We start from the raw sequence: 17190 nt of genomic DNA, 5'->3' as shown, positions 1-17190 counted from the left end.
CGTCGGGCCCTCATACCACCCTCATGGAGTCTGTTTCTGACCGTTTGAGCAGACACATGCACATTTGTGGCCTGCTGGAGGTCATTTTGCAGGGCTCTGGCAGTGCTCCTCCTGCTCCTCCTTGCACACAGGCGGAGGTAGCGGTCCTGCTGCTGGGTTGCTGCCCTCCTACGGCCTCCTCCACGTCTCCTGATGTACTGGCCTGTCTCCTGGTAGCGCCTCAATGCTCTGGACACTACGTTGACAGACACATCAACAACAAACTAGAATGGTCCAAACACACCAAGACAGTCTTGAAGAGGACACGAAAAAGCCTATTCCCCCTCAGGAAACAAAAAAAATGTGGCATGGGTCCTGAGATCCTCAAAAGGTTCTACAGCTGCAACATCGAGTGCGTCCTGACTGGTTGCATCACTGCCTGGTACGGCAATTGCTCGGCCTCTGACCGCAAGGCACTACAGAGGGTAGTGCGTACGGCCCAGTACATCACTGGGGCTAAGCTGCCTGCCATCTACCAGGCGGTGTCAGAGGAAGGCCCTAAAAATTGTCATAGACCCCAGCCACCCCAGTTATAGACTGTTCTTTCTACTACCGCATGGCAAGCAGTACCGGAGTGCCAAGTCTAGGACAAAAAGGCTTCTCAACAGTTTTTACCCCCAAGCCATAAGACTCCTGAACAGCTAATCAAATGGCTACCTGGACTATTTGCATTGTGTGCCCCCTCCCAACCCCTCTTTTTACGCTGCTGCTACTCTCTGTTTATCATATTTGCACAGTCACTTTAACTATGCATTCGTGTACATACTACCTCAATTGGGCCGACCAACCAGTGTTCCCGCACATTGGCTAACCGGGCTATCTGCATTGTGTCCCACCCAACACCCGCCAACCCCGTCTTTTACAGTACTGCTACTCTCTGTTCATCATATATGCAGAGTCACTTTAACCATATCTGCATGTACATACTACCTCAATCAGTCTGACTAACCGGTGTCTGTATGTAGCCTCGCTACTTTTATTGCCTCGCTTCTGTATATAGCCTGTCGTTTTACTGTTGTTTTATTTCTTTACCTACCTATTGTTCACCTAATACCTTTTTTGCACTATTGGTTAGAGCCTGTAAGTAAGCATTTCACTGTAAGATCTACACCTGTTGTATTCGGCGCACGTGACAAAGAAACTTTGATTTGATTTGAAACAAAATTAGAACTGTTTGGCCATAATGACCATCGTTATGTTTGGAGGAAAAAGGGGGAGGCTTGCATGCCGAAGAACACCATCCCAACCGTGAAGCACAGGGGTGGCAGCATCATGTTGTGGGGGTGCATTGCTGCAGGAGGGACTGGTGCACTTCACAAAATAGATGGCATCATGAGGGAGGAAAATTATGTGGATATATTGAAGCAACATCTCAAGACATCAGTCAGGAAGTTAAAGCTTGGTCGCAAATGGATCTTCCAAATGGACAATGACCTCAAGCATGCTTCCAAAGTTGTGGCAAAATGGCTTAAGGACAACAAAGTCAAGGTATTGGAGTGTCCATCACAAAGTCCTGACCTCAATCCTATATAAAATTTGTGAGCGGAACTGAAAACTCGTATGCGAGCAAGGAGGCCTACAAACCTGACTCAGTTACACCAGCTCTGTCAGGAGGAATGGTCCAAAATTCACCCAACTTATTGTGGGAAGGTTGTGGAAGGCTACCCAAAACTTTTAACCCAAGTTAAATAATTTAAAGGCAATGCTACCAAATACTAATTGAGTGTATGTAAACTTCTGACCCACTGGGAATGTGATAAAAGATATTAAAGCTGAAATAAATCATTCTCTCTACTATTATTCTGACATTTCACATTCTTACAATAAAGTGGTGATCCTGAACTGACCTAAGACAGGGAATTTTTACTAGGATTAAAATGTCAGGAATTGTGAAAAACGGAGTTTAAATGTATTTGGCTAAGGTGTATGTTAACTTCCGACTTCAACTGTATGTAAGTAAATCTGCCCTGTTTATCATTTCCACATTTTTCAATTGTAGGGGGTAGATTGTGTTTATGTAGAATAAGCACCCCTTTTGTTGTAGATGTAAAGCAGGAAGCAGCTGCCGGTTTCTAGTATTTGTTTTGAAGTCTACGGACATCACCCTCTAAAAGATGTCTTGAAATATAGCAATGTAAATTTTATTGTTATGTAATATGTCAAGACATTTAATTTGGTTATTTGGCTCATTAGAACCCCTCAGATTACAGGAAATGATCACTAAATGATCCACGATCCATCTGTGGTGATGTGAATACCCGTTTGATGAATAAAAGGGGAGAAAAGTAACTTATGATAGCTATAAATTGACTTCAGTTGTCAACTAAATAATTGTAAACCAGATATTCCAGAAAAACACAGGAAACATATCCATTGTTGGATAAAATGATATCTAAAATTACAAAACCCTTCGGATTGCCATTCCACCCCAATACCCCTGCAATATATATCAAAACAATTGAAACAAAGAATCCCCTCCCTGATAGGTTAGGACACAACAGTCTGCCCACTCAGCTCAATGTTAGACCCATGACTGAACACAACGGTGTCTATCACTAAAACCCTTCCAATAACCCTGAATGTCTCACTCCATTTCCTAAATGTCTTGCATTAACTGTCACAATGGAGATATGAGAACGGAAAGAAATGCTCAATTGACTGGATGATTAAGCCTTAATGTAGCACAAACATGGAGAACTAACTTGCAAAATAATTCAGTGGTGATAATTGACTTCTCTAGCTACGTAGTTGTTGTCATAGCTAGCCAGCTACCAACAGGCAAATTTATCACACGAACGTTGTAAACGTAACTTAGTTGTAAAATACAATTTTTATTTATAGACACTAGATAAAGTTTCAACAACATGTAGGTTATACTGAACACTGAAGAGATAATCAGTTGGCTAACTAATAGTTGTGTTGATGACTTACTTAGCTAGCTGCTAAAGTTATTAGCTGTAACGTTACTGTCCCAAGCTAGCTAGTTAACTAGCTTTGATAGCTTGCTGGTGCTCCGTTGTCGAAGTTCATAATGATCACAAGTAATTAGATCAAATGTTCCTCAAAAGTCCTTAGAGTTTTGGATAAATCCTGTTGACCAGTTCACTTATTCCATAGGTTTCCCAGTGCTTGCATGGCCCTGTTGTTGTGTATTCCTCCTCATAACGGACCAGCGGTGTTGTGCTCACTACGGTGTTTGTGGTTGTCCTCTCCCAGTGATGCCACAAAGTCCTCGGAGTCTTGTGCTGTGGTGAATGACAGGCGCTCTCCCCTGTGTGTGGCCCGGAGCGTTGCTCGATAGACTACGAATGACTGGATGTCCCTCAGTCTGAGTTTGTTCTGGACCTAGTTGAAGACTTTGCGGTATTGGGAGCTGTGCGTGCTGTAGTCAGGGAAAAACCGCAGCACCTTATCAGCATGGTGAATAAGCTCTGCTGCTCTGGCTCCTTATAGAATGCCTTGGCGGTCGTTGTACCGGAGGACCTTGAAGATCAGGCGTCCTCAGTCTGTCTGAAGCATTACTAGTCCCAGGTCCCGAGTAGATGCAATAGAAAGAGCCCATCTCAACTTTGTGAGATTTTGATGGGATCCATTTAGGGATCATTCTCTGTAGTAATTTGATGGGATCGTCAGTCTCGTCTCCTTCTTTTAACCTCTAGGGGACCCCTTCCCGTTCTTATCCCGTTAACGGGATTGATTTAGACAACAGCCAGTGGAAAATCAGAGTGCCAAAACAGCTAAAATCTCATAATTCCATTTTCTCAAACAATCAACTATTTTACACCATTTTAAAGATAAACTTCTCGTTAATCCAACCACATTGTCCGATTTCAAAAAGGCTTTACGGCGAAAGCATAAAATTAGATTATGTTAGGACAGTTCCAACACAAGAAAAACCACACAGCCATTTTCCTAGCAAGGACAGGCGTCACAAATACCAAAAATTCAGTTAAAATGATGCACTAACCTTTGACAATCTCCATCAGATGACACTCCTAGGACATTGTTACACAATACATGTATGTTTTGGTCGATAAAGTTCATATTTATATCCAAAAACAACATTTTACATTGGCGTGTAATGTTGAGAAATGTTTTCCCTCCAAACCTCCGGTGAATGAGCACAATGAGCACACATATTACAGAAATACTCATCATAAACTTTGATCAATATAGAAGTGTTATGCACAGAATTATAGATACACTTCTCCTAAATGTAACCGCTTTGTCAGATTTCAAAAAAGGTTCACGGCGAAAGCACAATTTGCAATAATCTGAGTACAGCCCAGACGACACCAATAACAAGCAAACAGAAACCCGCCATCTTGGAGTCAATAAAACTAAGAAATTACATTATTCATTTTCACTTACCTTTGATTATCTTCATCAGAAGGCACTCCCAGGAACCCCAGCTCCACAATAAATGTTCGATCAAGTTCATATTTATGTCCAAATAATCCAATTGTTCGCGCGTTAGGTTCACTATCCAAATCCATAATGCTTACTTAGTCCAGACAAAAAGTCAAAAAAGTTATACTACAGTTTGTAGAAACATGTCAAACGATGTATAGAATCAATCTTTAGGTTGTTTTTATCATATATCTTGAATAAAATTCCAACCGGACCTATCCGTTCTCTTTAGGAGTGAATATGAACTCAGCTCGCTCCCAAGTCCTTGCGCGTGACTGAGCCCATGCCTTATAATGGGACACCTACTTCCTTGTGCTGTTATTCCCATCAAATTCACCATAGAATTTTCAAACAACGTTCTAGACTGATGACATCTAGTGGAAGCTTTAGGAAGTGCAAAATGAACCCTAAGTCACTGTATACAGTCAAGGCAATCACTTGAAAAAACTACAACCTCAGATTTTCCACTTCCTGCTTGACTTTTTCTCAGGTTTTTGCCTGCCATATGAGTTCTGTTATACTCACAGACACCATTCAACCAGTTTTAGAAACTTCAGAGTGTTTTATATCCAAATCTATTAATAATATGCATATTCTAGTTTCTGGGCCAGAGTAGTAACCTGTTCAAATTGGATACGTTTTTCATCCGGCCATGAAAATACTGCCCCCTAGCCCCAGAAATTTGAGCGACGTGAATGGATCTCGATTTCAGCCATCTTGAGTTGCATCTTCTCCAATTGTGAAGAACAGTTGTTTATTTTCCAATTTCACCTTGCAGATTGTCCACTTTAGTAGACAGATTGTTAATCACTTTTGTCCTCTCAATGTCGATTGTAAGAGCTTCAACAGTCGCTAAAGTCTCTTGATGATTTCTGTTGGGTGGTTCCACCGCCTCACCTAACAGCCGTTGTAGCATATCCTTGAGAGAGTTATGTTGCTTGGCTAACGCCTCAGAAATCCTGGCAGCTATGAAGGCCTCAGTTTCAGTGCTGAAGGCTGTCTTCTGATGCTTAACTATAGGGGAAGAAGTTGGAGAAGCTGCATTTTTATTGTCGGCATTGTTAGTCAGTCTTGGGTTTGTTGTTTAAGAGTTCCTTATCGAAATAATGTACTAAAATATGAAAAAAGGAATTGGGTTTGCAGTGCTCAAGTGACTAGTGACCATACCGCCCATTGGTCACGTGATCCCCAAAAGGCATATTATGACCTCAACACCAAACAGGTGGCAAACTGACTGTCTAAAGAGGGAGGTATTCAGCTGCTAGGGGTACAGCCTGGCCCGTCGGGCCCAACTTGTCCACGACTGGAACTTTGTGGCTGAAGCTTCTCCCCGGGCCCAGATGAACAACCTACTGCACATCACCAGGGCATGGCTCCAATATGTAGCTACCCTCTCCATTATTGACAAAGTGGTCATGGATCGCTTCTTACGGGCGCTACCTCATGACATGAAGAGGATGGTGAGCCTACGCATGCCCCACACTTTGGAGGACCTCTTGGGAGTTGTGGATACGCACCAGAATAACGAGACTCTGCTGAAGGGGACACAGGCCGAGTCCGGAAGCCGTCAGGGTGGACAGAAGGACAACCACACCATCATACTCCCCAAGTCAGGCTAAAGGACTGTAGACCCGCGGAGAGACAGCCGGGGGAGAAATGACCCTCTGCCGGCGAACCCAGGTGGACAAAGAACAAAGGAGGTGTTTTGAGTGTGGCGCCTGGGGACACCTCGCATGGAATTGCCCGTGTCGAAAGGAGTCGATGCCATCACCGGGCCCTGGAGATGAGCCGGGCTATGCAGTAAACTACGTCACCTCCTTTTGGGCCCACAGCAAACCTCCATTGGTGGTCCCGGGCATTGAAGACCTCAGAACGGCCCAGAAGCAAGTGCTCCGGGAGCTAATCGATCGGAACGCCGTCGTCCCGATCGGGATGCCCCGGTAGTGTTTTCTGAGAAGCCAGGCCGAATGACCCTCCTTGAACACCACGCCCGCACCCGGCAGGCAAAATGGTACGAAAGATGCCATACCAGATCCCTGAGGCCTGAAGGAAGGCCATGAAGCAGTAGGTGGAGACTATTCTGAGGATGGGAGTCATCAAGGAGTCCCACAGCGCATGGTGCAGCCCCATTGTGTTGGTGCCCAAACCGGACGGTAGTCTGCGTTTCTGCAATGACTTCCGGGGGGTGAACGACATAAGTTTGTTTGATGCCTACCCCATGCCGAGGGTGGATGAGCTCATTGACCTGTTGGGAAAATTTTCAAATTTTTTTGTATTTTTTTTTGGTCAATTACACATGTATAAGAGCTGTATAAACATACTTTTGACATATGTTTTTTTTTTTTTGCTTGTGCACAAGGCATATGTTTTGTGCATTTGGAATATGATTTCATAGGAAGTCAAAAGTGACTTCTAATGGCATTTGGCAATAAAAAAAAAAATGTCCAAATTAAATGTCCAATTCTTTTTTTTGTCAATTATACATGTATGAAAGTATTGAATGTGCCAAATCACAGCAAATAGCCAATAGATGGCGAGCGCTCTCCACAGTGAATTTTCTTATTGCAAATGTAACACAAGTCAAGACCCAAGAGTCAAATTTTGAAAAAAATATTTTTTTCCCGAAAACGTATTACCCCCTTTAACCTCTCTAGGGTATGTGGGACGAAATCGTCCCACCTACGTAACAGCCACTGAAATCCAGTGGCGCGATTTTTGAATCGTTAGAAATACTATTACTTCAATTTCTCAAACATATGACTATTTTACAGCTATTTAAAGACAAGAATCTCGTTAATCTAACCCCACTGTCCGATTTCAAAAAGGCTTTACAACGAAAGCAAAACATTAGATTATGTCAGCAGAGTGCCCAGCCAGAAAAAATCATACAGCCATTTTTCAAGCTAGCATATCATGTCACATAAACCCAAACCACAGCTAAATGCAGCACTAACCTTTGATGGTCTTCATCAGATGACACACCTAGGACATTGTGTTATACAATACATGCATGTCTGTTCAATCAAGTTCATATTTATATCAAAAACCAGCTTTTTACATTAGCATGTGACGTTCAGAAAAAGCATAACCCCCGCAAACTTCCGGGGAATTTACTAACAGTTTGCTAAATTACTCACGATAAACGTTCACAAAAAGCATAACAATTATTTTAAGAATTATAGATACATTACTCCTCTATGCACTCGATATGTCTGATTTTAAAATAGCTTTTCGGATGAAGCACATTTTGCAATAATCTAAGTACATAGCCCGGCATTACAGGGCTAGCTATTTAGATACCCACCCAGGTCAGCCTCCACCAAAATCACATTTCCTATAAGAAAAATGTTCTTACCTTGCTTGTTCTTCATCAGAATACACTGCCAGGACTTCTACTTCAATAACAAATGTTGGTTTGGTCCCAAATAATCCATCGTTATATCCAAACAGCGACGTTTTGTTCGTGAGTTCTAGACACTATCAGAATGCTTCTTCACGGTCCCGCGCATGGCGCATTGGCGTGTCAAAAATGTCTAAATATTCCATTACCGTACTTCGAAGCATGTCAACCGCTGTTTAAAACCAATTTTTATGCCATTTATCTCGTAGATAAGTGATAATATTCCGACCGGGAGTATGCATTGAGCCTAAACAGCCGAATAAAATTTCTCCTCAGGAGCGACTCGTGCACGCGCCTCATTCAAAGGTCCTCTGAGTCGACACTTACAAAAGGTGATAATGTGTTTCAGCCTGAGGCTCCCTCGTAAACCTTCAGTTATTTCCCGGGCTCTGAGAGCCTATTGGAGCCCTGGGAATTGTCACGTTACAGCTAAGATCCTTACTTTTCAATAAAAAGATGCAAGATGCACGACTCCTTGTCAGACAGGGTACTTCCTGCTTGAAACCTTGTCAGGTTTTTGCCTGCCATAGGAGTTCTGTTATACTCACAGACACCATTCAAACAGTTTTAGAAAATTCAGAGTGTTTTCTATCCAAACCTGAACAATAATATGCATATTCTAGCTTCTGAGTTGGTGTAGGAGGCAGTTAAAAATGGGAACATATTTTTTCCAAAATTCTCAATGCTGCCCCCTATCCCGTAGAGGTTAAGGGGAATAGGCAATGTATTCCTATGGGGAGAGAAGTAATTGCAAACTGTGAGATTTAAACACCTACTTTTAACTGTTAAGGGTTAATGCCACACGGTCAAGGTTAGGCTTGCACAGATCGGGAGGACCACAGGAACGTTCCTGAGGTCGAATTGTGCTTCTAACCCTAACGGTTCTCTCGCTGTCACCCAAAAGCACTTGAAATTTAGGGCCAGGCTTCATTTTGGGCCTACTTTTTCTCACGGTCGCTGCGCTTGCACCGAGCGAGCTACGGTCAAGCGGGGCATCTCGTTGAACTCGGCACAGCCTAGAGATAATGGTAATGCCATTGCAGGCTCTGTGTGTTTTTAAGCACTGCACTCTGTCACTCCATCCTTGCAGTGTGTGTGTGTGTGTGTGTGTGTGTGTGTTTGAGAGCTTTTCTTTGACATCTGTTTGGAGAAATGACTGATTTTCAGTTCATGAGGGTTGCCTAATCACACATATGAAGTTGTGGAAAGATCTGACCTTTTTAACCCTTCGAAACAGCCCCTATGACACCATTTTAAGGCAGTTCTGGTTGACACAGGAAGCTGAAAGTGAACACATATCCTCCTTGGTTTAGGCTCTTATAGAATATTGAGTTTTAAGTCTTTACGCTAAGAACTGACTTATTTACAGAGGGTTGTTTCAGAAAATCACAGAAATCTCACAGAGCTCCGAAACCCGCCTTAACGGATTCATCTGAACACGCTGCAACTGGATCTGTAACTTTTTGGGAAAAAAACACTTTTTTTTAATATCACCAATTTGACATTGTACAATTTCTCTTAAATGACGATAGATAAATGTCTGATTATTTTTTTCCTGACACCGTAGGCTCATGTACTTTGACGTGAAGCGGTCAAATTAGCGCACTATTTAAATTTTTTACTTTTAATCCCAGAAAAGGGCCTTAACTCAAAAAGCGTTGAGGCCTCGACTCGATCTTTTTCGGGGCCAACTGCCCATTATGCCAAACCAATGCTCACCAAGTTTCGTCTTCTAAGTCTTTTCCGTTTAGGAGAAAACGCCACGTTGTGATTGGTGATGTTTGTTACATTTGCAATATGATTCCATTCGCCCTCCTGTGGTATAATCCGGGACAGGTGAGAAATGACCAAAATGTGAAAATTTTATAAAACGGATACCGAATGTCCGAGAGACTCCGTTCGATGACTTCCCAGAAGATCCGGCCCTGGTGCATGGCCCGACGCCATCCGCAAATTTTACAAATGTTCGCGGACGTCTAGTAATGGACCGTACATTTGCAATATGGACTTTCTCACTAATCATACAGCAAATGCCGAAATGTTCCCTTCATGTATGTAAATGTACTTTAAAGTACAACTTAAGTAGTTTTTTCGGGTTTCTTTTACTGAACTTTACTATTTATATTTTTGACAAGTGTGTAAAAAACGTCTGTCCTTGGTCGCAACACTCACTACCGAGTTTCAAACTGCCTCTGGAAGCAACATCAGCACAAGAACTGTTCGTTGGGAGCTTCATGAAATGGGTTTCCATGGGTGAGCAGCCGCACACAAGCCTAAGATCACCATGCGCAATGCCGAGCGTTGGATGGAGTGGTGTAAAGCTCACCACCATTGGACTCTGGAGCAGTAGAAACACGTTCTCTGGAGTGACGAATCAAGCTTCACCATCTGGCAGTCCGACGGACAAATCTGGGTTTGGCAGATGCCAGGAGAATGCTACCTGCTTGAATGCATAGTGCCAACTGTAACGTTTGGTGGAGGAATAATGGTCTGGGGCTGTCTTTCATGGTTTGGGCTAGGCCCCTTAGTTCCAGTGAAGGGAAATCTTAACGCTACAGCATACAATGACATTCTAGATGATTCTGTGCTTCAAACTTTGTGGCAACAGTTTGGGGAAGGCCCTTTCCTGTTTCAGCATGACAATGCCCCCATGCACAAAGCGAGGTCCATAATACAGAAATGGTTTGTCAAAATCGGTGTGGAAGAACTTGACTGGCCTGCACAGAGCCCTGACCTCAACCCCATCAAACACCTTTAGGATGAAATGGAACGCCGACTGCGAGCCAGGCCAATTCGCCCAACATCAGTGCCCGACCTTACTAGTGCTCTTGTGGCTGAATGGAAGCAAGTCCCTGCAGCAATGTTCCAACATCTAGGGGAAAGCCTTCCCAGAAGAGTGGAGGCTGTTATTGAAGCAAATGGGGGACCAACTCCATATTATTGCCCATGATTTTGGAATGAGATGTTTGATGAGCAGGTGTCCACATACAGTGGGGGAAAAAAAGTATTTGATCCCTTGCTGATTTTGTACGTTTGCCCACTGACAAAGAAAGGATCAGTCTATAATTTTAATGGTAGGTTTATTTGAACAGTGAGAGACAGAATAACAACAATAAAATCCAGAAAAACACATGTCAAAAATGTTATAAATTGATTTGCATTTTAATGAGGAAAATAAGTATTTGACCCCCTCTCAATCAGAAAGATTTCTGGCTCCCAGGGGTCTTTTATACAGGTAATGAGCAGAGATTAGGAGCACACTCTTAACCAGTTTAGGATAGGGGGCAGTATTTTCACGGCCGGATAAAAAACGTACCCGATTTAATCTGGTTATTACTCCTGCCCAGAAACTAGAATATGCATATAATTGTTTGATTTGGATAGAAAATACCCTAAAGTTTCTAAAACTGTTTGAATGGTGTCTGTGAGTATAACAGAACTCATATGGCAGGCCAAAACCTGAGAAGATTCCATACAGGAAGTGCCCTCTCTGACCATTTCTTGTCGTTCTACAGCCTCTTTATGGAAAATAGAGGATCTCTGCTGTAACGTGACATTTTCTAAGGCTCCCATAGGCTCTCAGAAGGCGCCAGAACGGGGAATGATGACTCTGCAGTCCCTGGGCGAAAAATAGTAGGGGATTTGGATAGTGGTCGATCTGAGAACAATGACATGGGTGCGCGCGTGCATGTGAAGACACCATTTTCTTCTTTCAGTCTTTGAACGAAAACAACGTCTCCCGGTCAGAATATTATCGCTATTTTACGAGAAAAATCGCATAAAAATTGATTTTAAACAGCGTTTGACATGCTTCGAAGTACGGTAATGGAATATTTTGAATTTTTTTGTCACGATATGCGCCGGCGCGTCACCCTTCGGATAGTGTCTTGAACGCAAGAACAAAACGCCGCTATTTGGATATAACTATGGATTATTTGGAACCAAACCAACATTTGTCATTGAAGTAGAAGTCCTGGGAGTGCATTCTGACGAAGAACAGCAAAGGTAATCCAATTTTTCTTATAGTAATTCTGAGTTTAGTGAGCACCAAACTTGGTGGGTGTCAAATTAGCTAGCCTGTGATGGCCGAGCTATCTACTCAGAATATTGCAAAATGTGCTTTCGCCGAAAAGCTATTTTAAAATCTGACACCGCGATTGCATAAAGGAGTTCTGTATCTCTAATTCTTTAAATAATTGTTATGTTTTTTGTGAATGTTTATCATGAGTAATTTAGTAAATTCACTGGAAGTTTTCAGTGGGTATGCTAGTTCTGAACATCACATGCTAATGTAAAAAGCTGTTTTTTGATATAAATATGAACTTGATTGAACAAAACATGCATGTATTGTATAACATAATGTCCTAGGAGTGTCATCTGATGAAGATCATCAAAGGTTAGTGCTGCATTTAGCTGTGGTTTTGGTTTTGTGACATATATGCTTGCTTTGAAAAAGGCTGTGATTATTTTTGGCAGGGTACTCTCTAATGTTTTGCTTTTGCCATAAAGCCTTTTTGAAATCTGACAATGTGGTTAGATTAAGGAGAGTCTGGTCTTTAAAATGGTGTAAAATAGTCATATGTTTGAGAAATTGAAGTTATAGCATTTTTGAGGTATTTGTATTTCGCGCCACGCTCTAACATTGGATATTGTTGAGGCGTTTTGCTAGCGGAACATCTGTCCCTAAAATTAAGACATGAAGGTCAGTCAATCCGGATAATAGCAAGAACTTTGAAAGTTTCTTCAAGTGCAGTCGTACTAAAACCATCAAGCTCTATAATGAAACTGGCTCTCATGAGGACCGCCACAGGAAAGGAAGACCCAGGGTTACCTCTGCTGTGGAGGATAAGTTCATTAGAGTTACCAGCCTCAGAAATTTCTGCCAAAATAAATGCTTCAGAGTTCAATTAACAGACACATCTCAACATCAACTCTTCAGAGGAGACTGCGTGAATCAGGCCTTCATGGTCCAATTGTTGCAAAGAAACCACTACCAACGAACGCCAATAAGAAGACACTTGCTTAGGCCAAGAAACATGAGCTATGGATATTAGAATGGTGGAAATCTGTCCTTGGTCAGATGAGTCCAAATGTGAGATTTTTGGTTCCAACCGCCGTGTCTTTGTGAGACGCAAAGTAGGTGAACAGTTGATCTCCGCATGTGTGGTTCCCACCGTGAAGCTTGGAGGAGGTGGTGTGATGGTGCTTGCTGGTGACACTGTCTGTGATTTATTTAGAATTCAAGGCACACTTATCCAGCATGGCTACCACAGCATACCACAGCATTCTGGTTTCATGAAATCATTAAAGTAGTTGGCAATATCAGTAGTTTCTGTGATGAACGAGCTATCTGATTCAATGAATGATGGAGTGGAGTTCTTCCTCCAAAGTTTCATTTAAGGTGCTCCAAAGCTTTTTACTATCATTCTTTAGTTTCTTCTTTTCAATAGTTTAGTCACATGATTTCTCAATTTGCAGTATGTTTGCCAATTGGTTGTATAGCCATACCAATTATCCATTTATTTTGCGATTCCTCATCAATCCACAAGGATTTAACTGTTTTTACAGTCATTTTCTTAATGGGTGTGTGCTTACTAGTAACTGGGATAAGCAATTTCATAAATGTGTCAAGTGCAGCGTCTGGCTGCTCCTCATTACACACCATAGACCAACAAATATTCTTAACATTGATAACATAGGAATCACTACAAAATGTATTGTGGCAGATGGCAGGGAGAGGTGAGGGGATTGGTAATTGAAGGAAGATATCTTGGCTCCACCCCCAAGCCTTATATGGATTTCCTGCCCCAACGAGGCAAGCCGGTGGATCATTAAGCCATTGAGTGCTTGGGGATGGAAGAGGAGGCTGCACAAAGAGGGGAAGGACCGAGAGGGAAATGCGTGTTATGGAGAGTGAGAATTATCTGTACGATTACCTGTTGTGAACTGGTTGCTGGATACACCCCCCCCTTTCCCACAGTGTGCAAATACCCCTAATAAATAAACAATTTGCATTCTAGTTAAGCTCCCTGTGCCTGTTTGGTTATTAAACTTGGTGACGTGTAAACCCCACACCCTCGAGCGTGCTGCAGTATTGTATGACCTCTTATACACTATAATAGGCCCAGCCTTTGGAACTTTGGTTTTCCTTGATATGGCTACTATATTGTGATCACTACATCCAATGGATTTGGATACTGCTTTCAAACAAATTTCTGCAGCATTAGTAAAGATGTGATCAATACATGTTAATGATTTCATTCCTGTGCTGTTTGTCACTACCCTGATAGGTTGATTGATAACCTGAACCAGGTTGCAGGCACTAGTTACAGTTTGAATCTTTCTCTTGAGTGGGCAGCCTGATGAAAGCCAGTCAATATTTAAATAATTATTTAAACCAGAAAATATAACTATTGATATCACATACTGCACATTATCAAGCATTTCACACGTTATCCAGATACTGACTGTTAGTACTTTGTGGTCTATCTCAGCTTCTCACCAGAATTGTTATGATAATGCTTGTTTGAACTCAAACCCAGTCACAGAGAAGTAAAGGTAAATGCAGAACTTTACTTAAAGTCTTGACAGAAACAAGGCAACCGTTAAACAAAACACAAGACCTAAGCAAGGGTCCAGGCGAACAGAGGAACCTAAATAACCAGGCAACCAGGTGAACAGAGAGGGCAATCAAACACAGGTGAAACCAATAAGAAACAATCAGGGTAACCTAGAAACAAGGTAAGGGTGCCCTCCAGTGGTAACCTAAGGAAACACACTCAAAATAAAACAGAAACTGTGACAAGAATGGGCTTTAAGTGAGGCAGATGAACCTGTAGCCATATTACTTCAACAGTATTTAACAGGAGATCCTTTGTAAGCTTTACAGGAATGTGGTTCTGGATATAAACAGCCACACCTCCACCTTTGGCATTTCTGTCTTTTCTTTAGATCTTATGACCATGTATTTCTACCACTGTATCGTTGAAGGTATTATCTAAGTGAGTTACAGAGATTGTCAGAATATGAATGTCATCTGTTACTAGCAAATTATTGATTTCATGAACCTTGTTTTTTAAGCTAACGTGGGCTATTTTTTAACACTTTTCTGGGATCCTTGAATGTTGTTCTTGCTTTACTGGGAAGCTTAGCAGAGGTAGACATGCTTGGGTTATTTATGTTAGTGCAGGGTGAGCTGCACACAGTGAACTTCCTGCTTGTGCACACCACCTCAGTCCTAACAGTATGTATCTAGGCTTCTGATTACTGCATACAATAGCTGTAGGATCAGCAGAGGCAGGATAGTGAGATGGACATAAATTAGGTTACTTACATTGTGTCTTCCAACGCCCCTAGGATAATGTACATTTGCTGAAGCATTATGACAACTCAGCGACACAATGGTAGGCATTACATGAGCTGGGCTTGGGTCATTGATAAATCATTGTCTCAACGCAGCCTTATAATGCTGTGAAAGGATCCAAGAACCCACATTTTTGGGTTTGGGTGGATCCCATCCTCCTTATAATACAAGCTTTGTTTCCAGAAGGTATCAAAATTGTCAATAAATGTTAAAACCACAGAGCTGCAATAGTCTTGTAGACAGTTATGGAGGGCTAAAAGTCTGCTGAACTGTTCAATGTCATGATTTATGGAAGGCAGAGGGCCAGATATTATGTGGCGTTTGTTGGTGTCAAGTAGATACCCAATCAGTTCTTTAAAATCCATCTTCAGCTGTTCTGAGCTGCCCTTCATAATGTAATTCGACCCCAAGTGAACCATGACAGTATCAGCCCCCGTTGACTGACACACAGCCTCAGGAAGCAACCTGGTGATATCCTGAACTTTTGCCCTGGGAAGACACAAAGTCTTTGCCCCAGGTACAAATATATACCTCACCATAGAACTCCCTATCACAATAGCCAGAATGATCCTGCCTCTGCTGTGTCTCGAAGCTGATTGCGAGACCAGAGCCACATAACTCACCTGAGTAGAGGGCTGCTTAGAAGCAGCCAAATGGACAGAGCTCTGATCCAGAGACCACGGCCCAGCGTAGGGGGGCTGGGTGGTCCAGACTAGGACAGGGAGAGGTAGCTGGAGGGACATCCACAGCCATGGAGGGAACACCCAAGTCCCCGGCAGAAGACAGCTGGTACAGGGGCTCAAAGCGATTTGAAAGTCTTAAGTCCGGACGCGGGGGAAGAAGGCAGGTGTGCAGAGAACAATTCTTCTCCTTCTTTCTGGTTCCAACACGCATCCATTTACGCTCACCTGGAGTCGAACAATGAGCAGCCATTTTCTGGTTCAAGCTAGTAGAGGGGTGCAATGGTGGAAATGTATCATAGTCCAGGAAGGTCCCATTATGATCCTCTTGGATGTTTTGACAGGAAGCATTTAAAGATGTCGATAGTCTAATGGAATCCTTATTCAGTTCAAGCCGCTTGGTCAAATTAAAAAAAAATTCATGAAGAGTAATAATCCTTTCTTAATAAGCTGCATCAAGTTCAATACATTTGTTGTATTTTTCATAATCTAAAATGACCACAGCACCCCCCTTGTCTGCAGGTTTGATAAACAAAGATTAGTCTTTCATTTGTTCATTGAGTGCCTGTTCTTCTGTCCTGGTGAGGTTTTCTGAATATGGTTAGTTTTTCTTGTATATACAGGCACAACTTCTTGTTTGACTAACCTACAATAGGTATTAACTGAGGAGTTGTTAACCATAGGACAGAATTTGCTTTTGGGAATAAAATGAGTAATAGTTATTTGTTGGGTCTCTAGGCTAGAAGCAGTATTTTAGGAAAACACATCTAAGTTCAATCTTACAAATGAATCTTTCGTATCAAATGGTTTGTTTGTACAGAGGCCCTTAGATAAGACTGAGACTTGAGCGTCAGCGAGTTCTTTTTTTGGATAGGTTAATTACCGCGTCCTGCTGTAGCTCCTAGTCCCCTTGATACGTAAAGCTTAATAAAGAACAGTGAATCTAGCATGAGCAGCATGCAGGTTTCCCTTTTCTCTCATGTTCTAATTTATAATAAAATTTACTCCAAAATGACACAATACATTATTAACCATACATTTCTATTGGGCAGAAAATTATAAAATAAAGAAATAATCTGAAACACAACCAAAACTTACTGCAAATGCATCCAACAAGTTTTTCGAGTTACAAGCTTGATGTAGTCAATGCGTGCCAGGAATATGGGATCAAATACAAAACTTTTGACTACTTTATTTATACAAATCTTTAGACGTGTCAATAATTTTGACACTCCTAAGCATATCACTTATTGGCTGGGCGGACACTGCACACACACACACACGCATACCACACGCAC

The 17190-nt window shown here is 42.1% G+C and overlaps 1 protein-coding gene across 1 annotated transcript in view; it reads left to right on the top strand.

Moving 5' to 3' along the window:
• The window catches only part of LOC115164089 (ras-specific guanine nucleotide-releasing factor 2), a 182581-nt gene that overhangs the window by 111095 nt on the left and 54296 nt on the right, over positions 1 to 17190 (top strand). The gene's annotated exons all lie outside the window — the stretch shown is intronic.

The sequence above is a fragment of the Salmo trutta genome, chromosome 27 (assembly GCF_901001165.1).
Source record: "Salmo trutta chromosome 27, fSalTru1.1, whole genome shotgun sequence".
Taxonomy (NCBI): Eukaryota; Metazoa; Chordata; class Actinopteri; order Salmoniformes; family Salmonidae; genus Salmo; species Salmo trutta.
The sequence above is the reverse complement of the archived record's forward strand: the minus strand, read 5'-3'. Positions and strand labels throughout refer to the sequence as shown.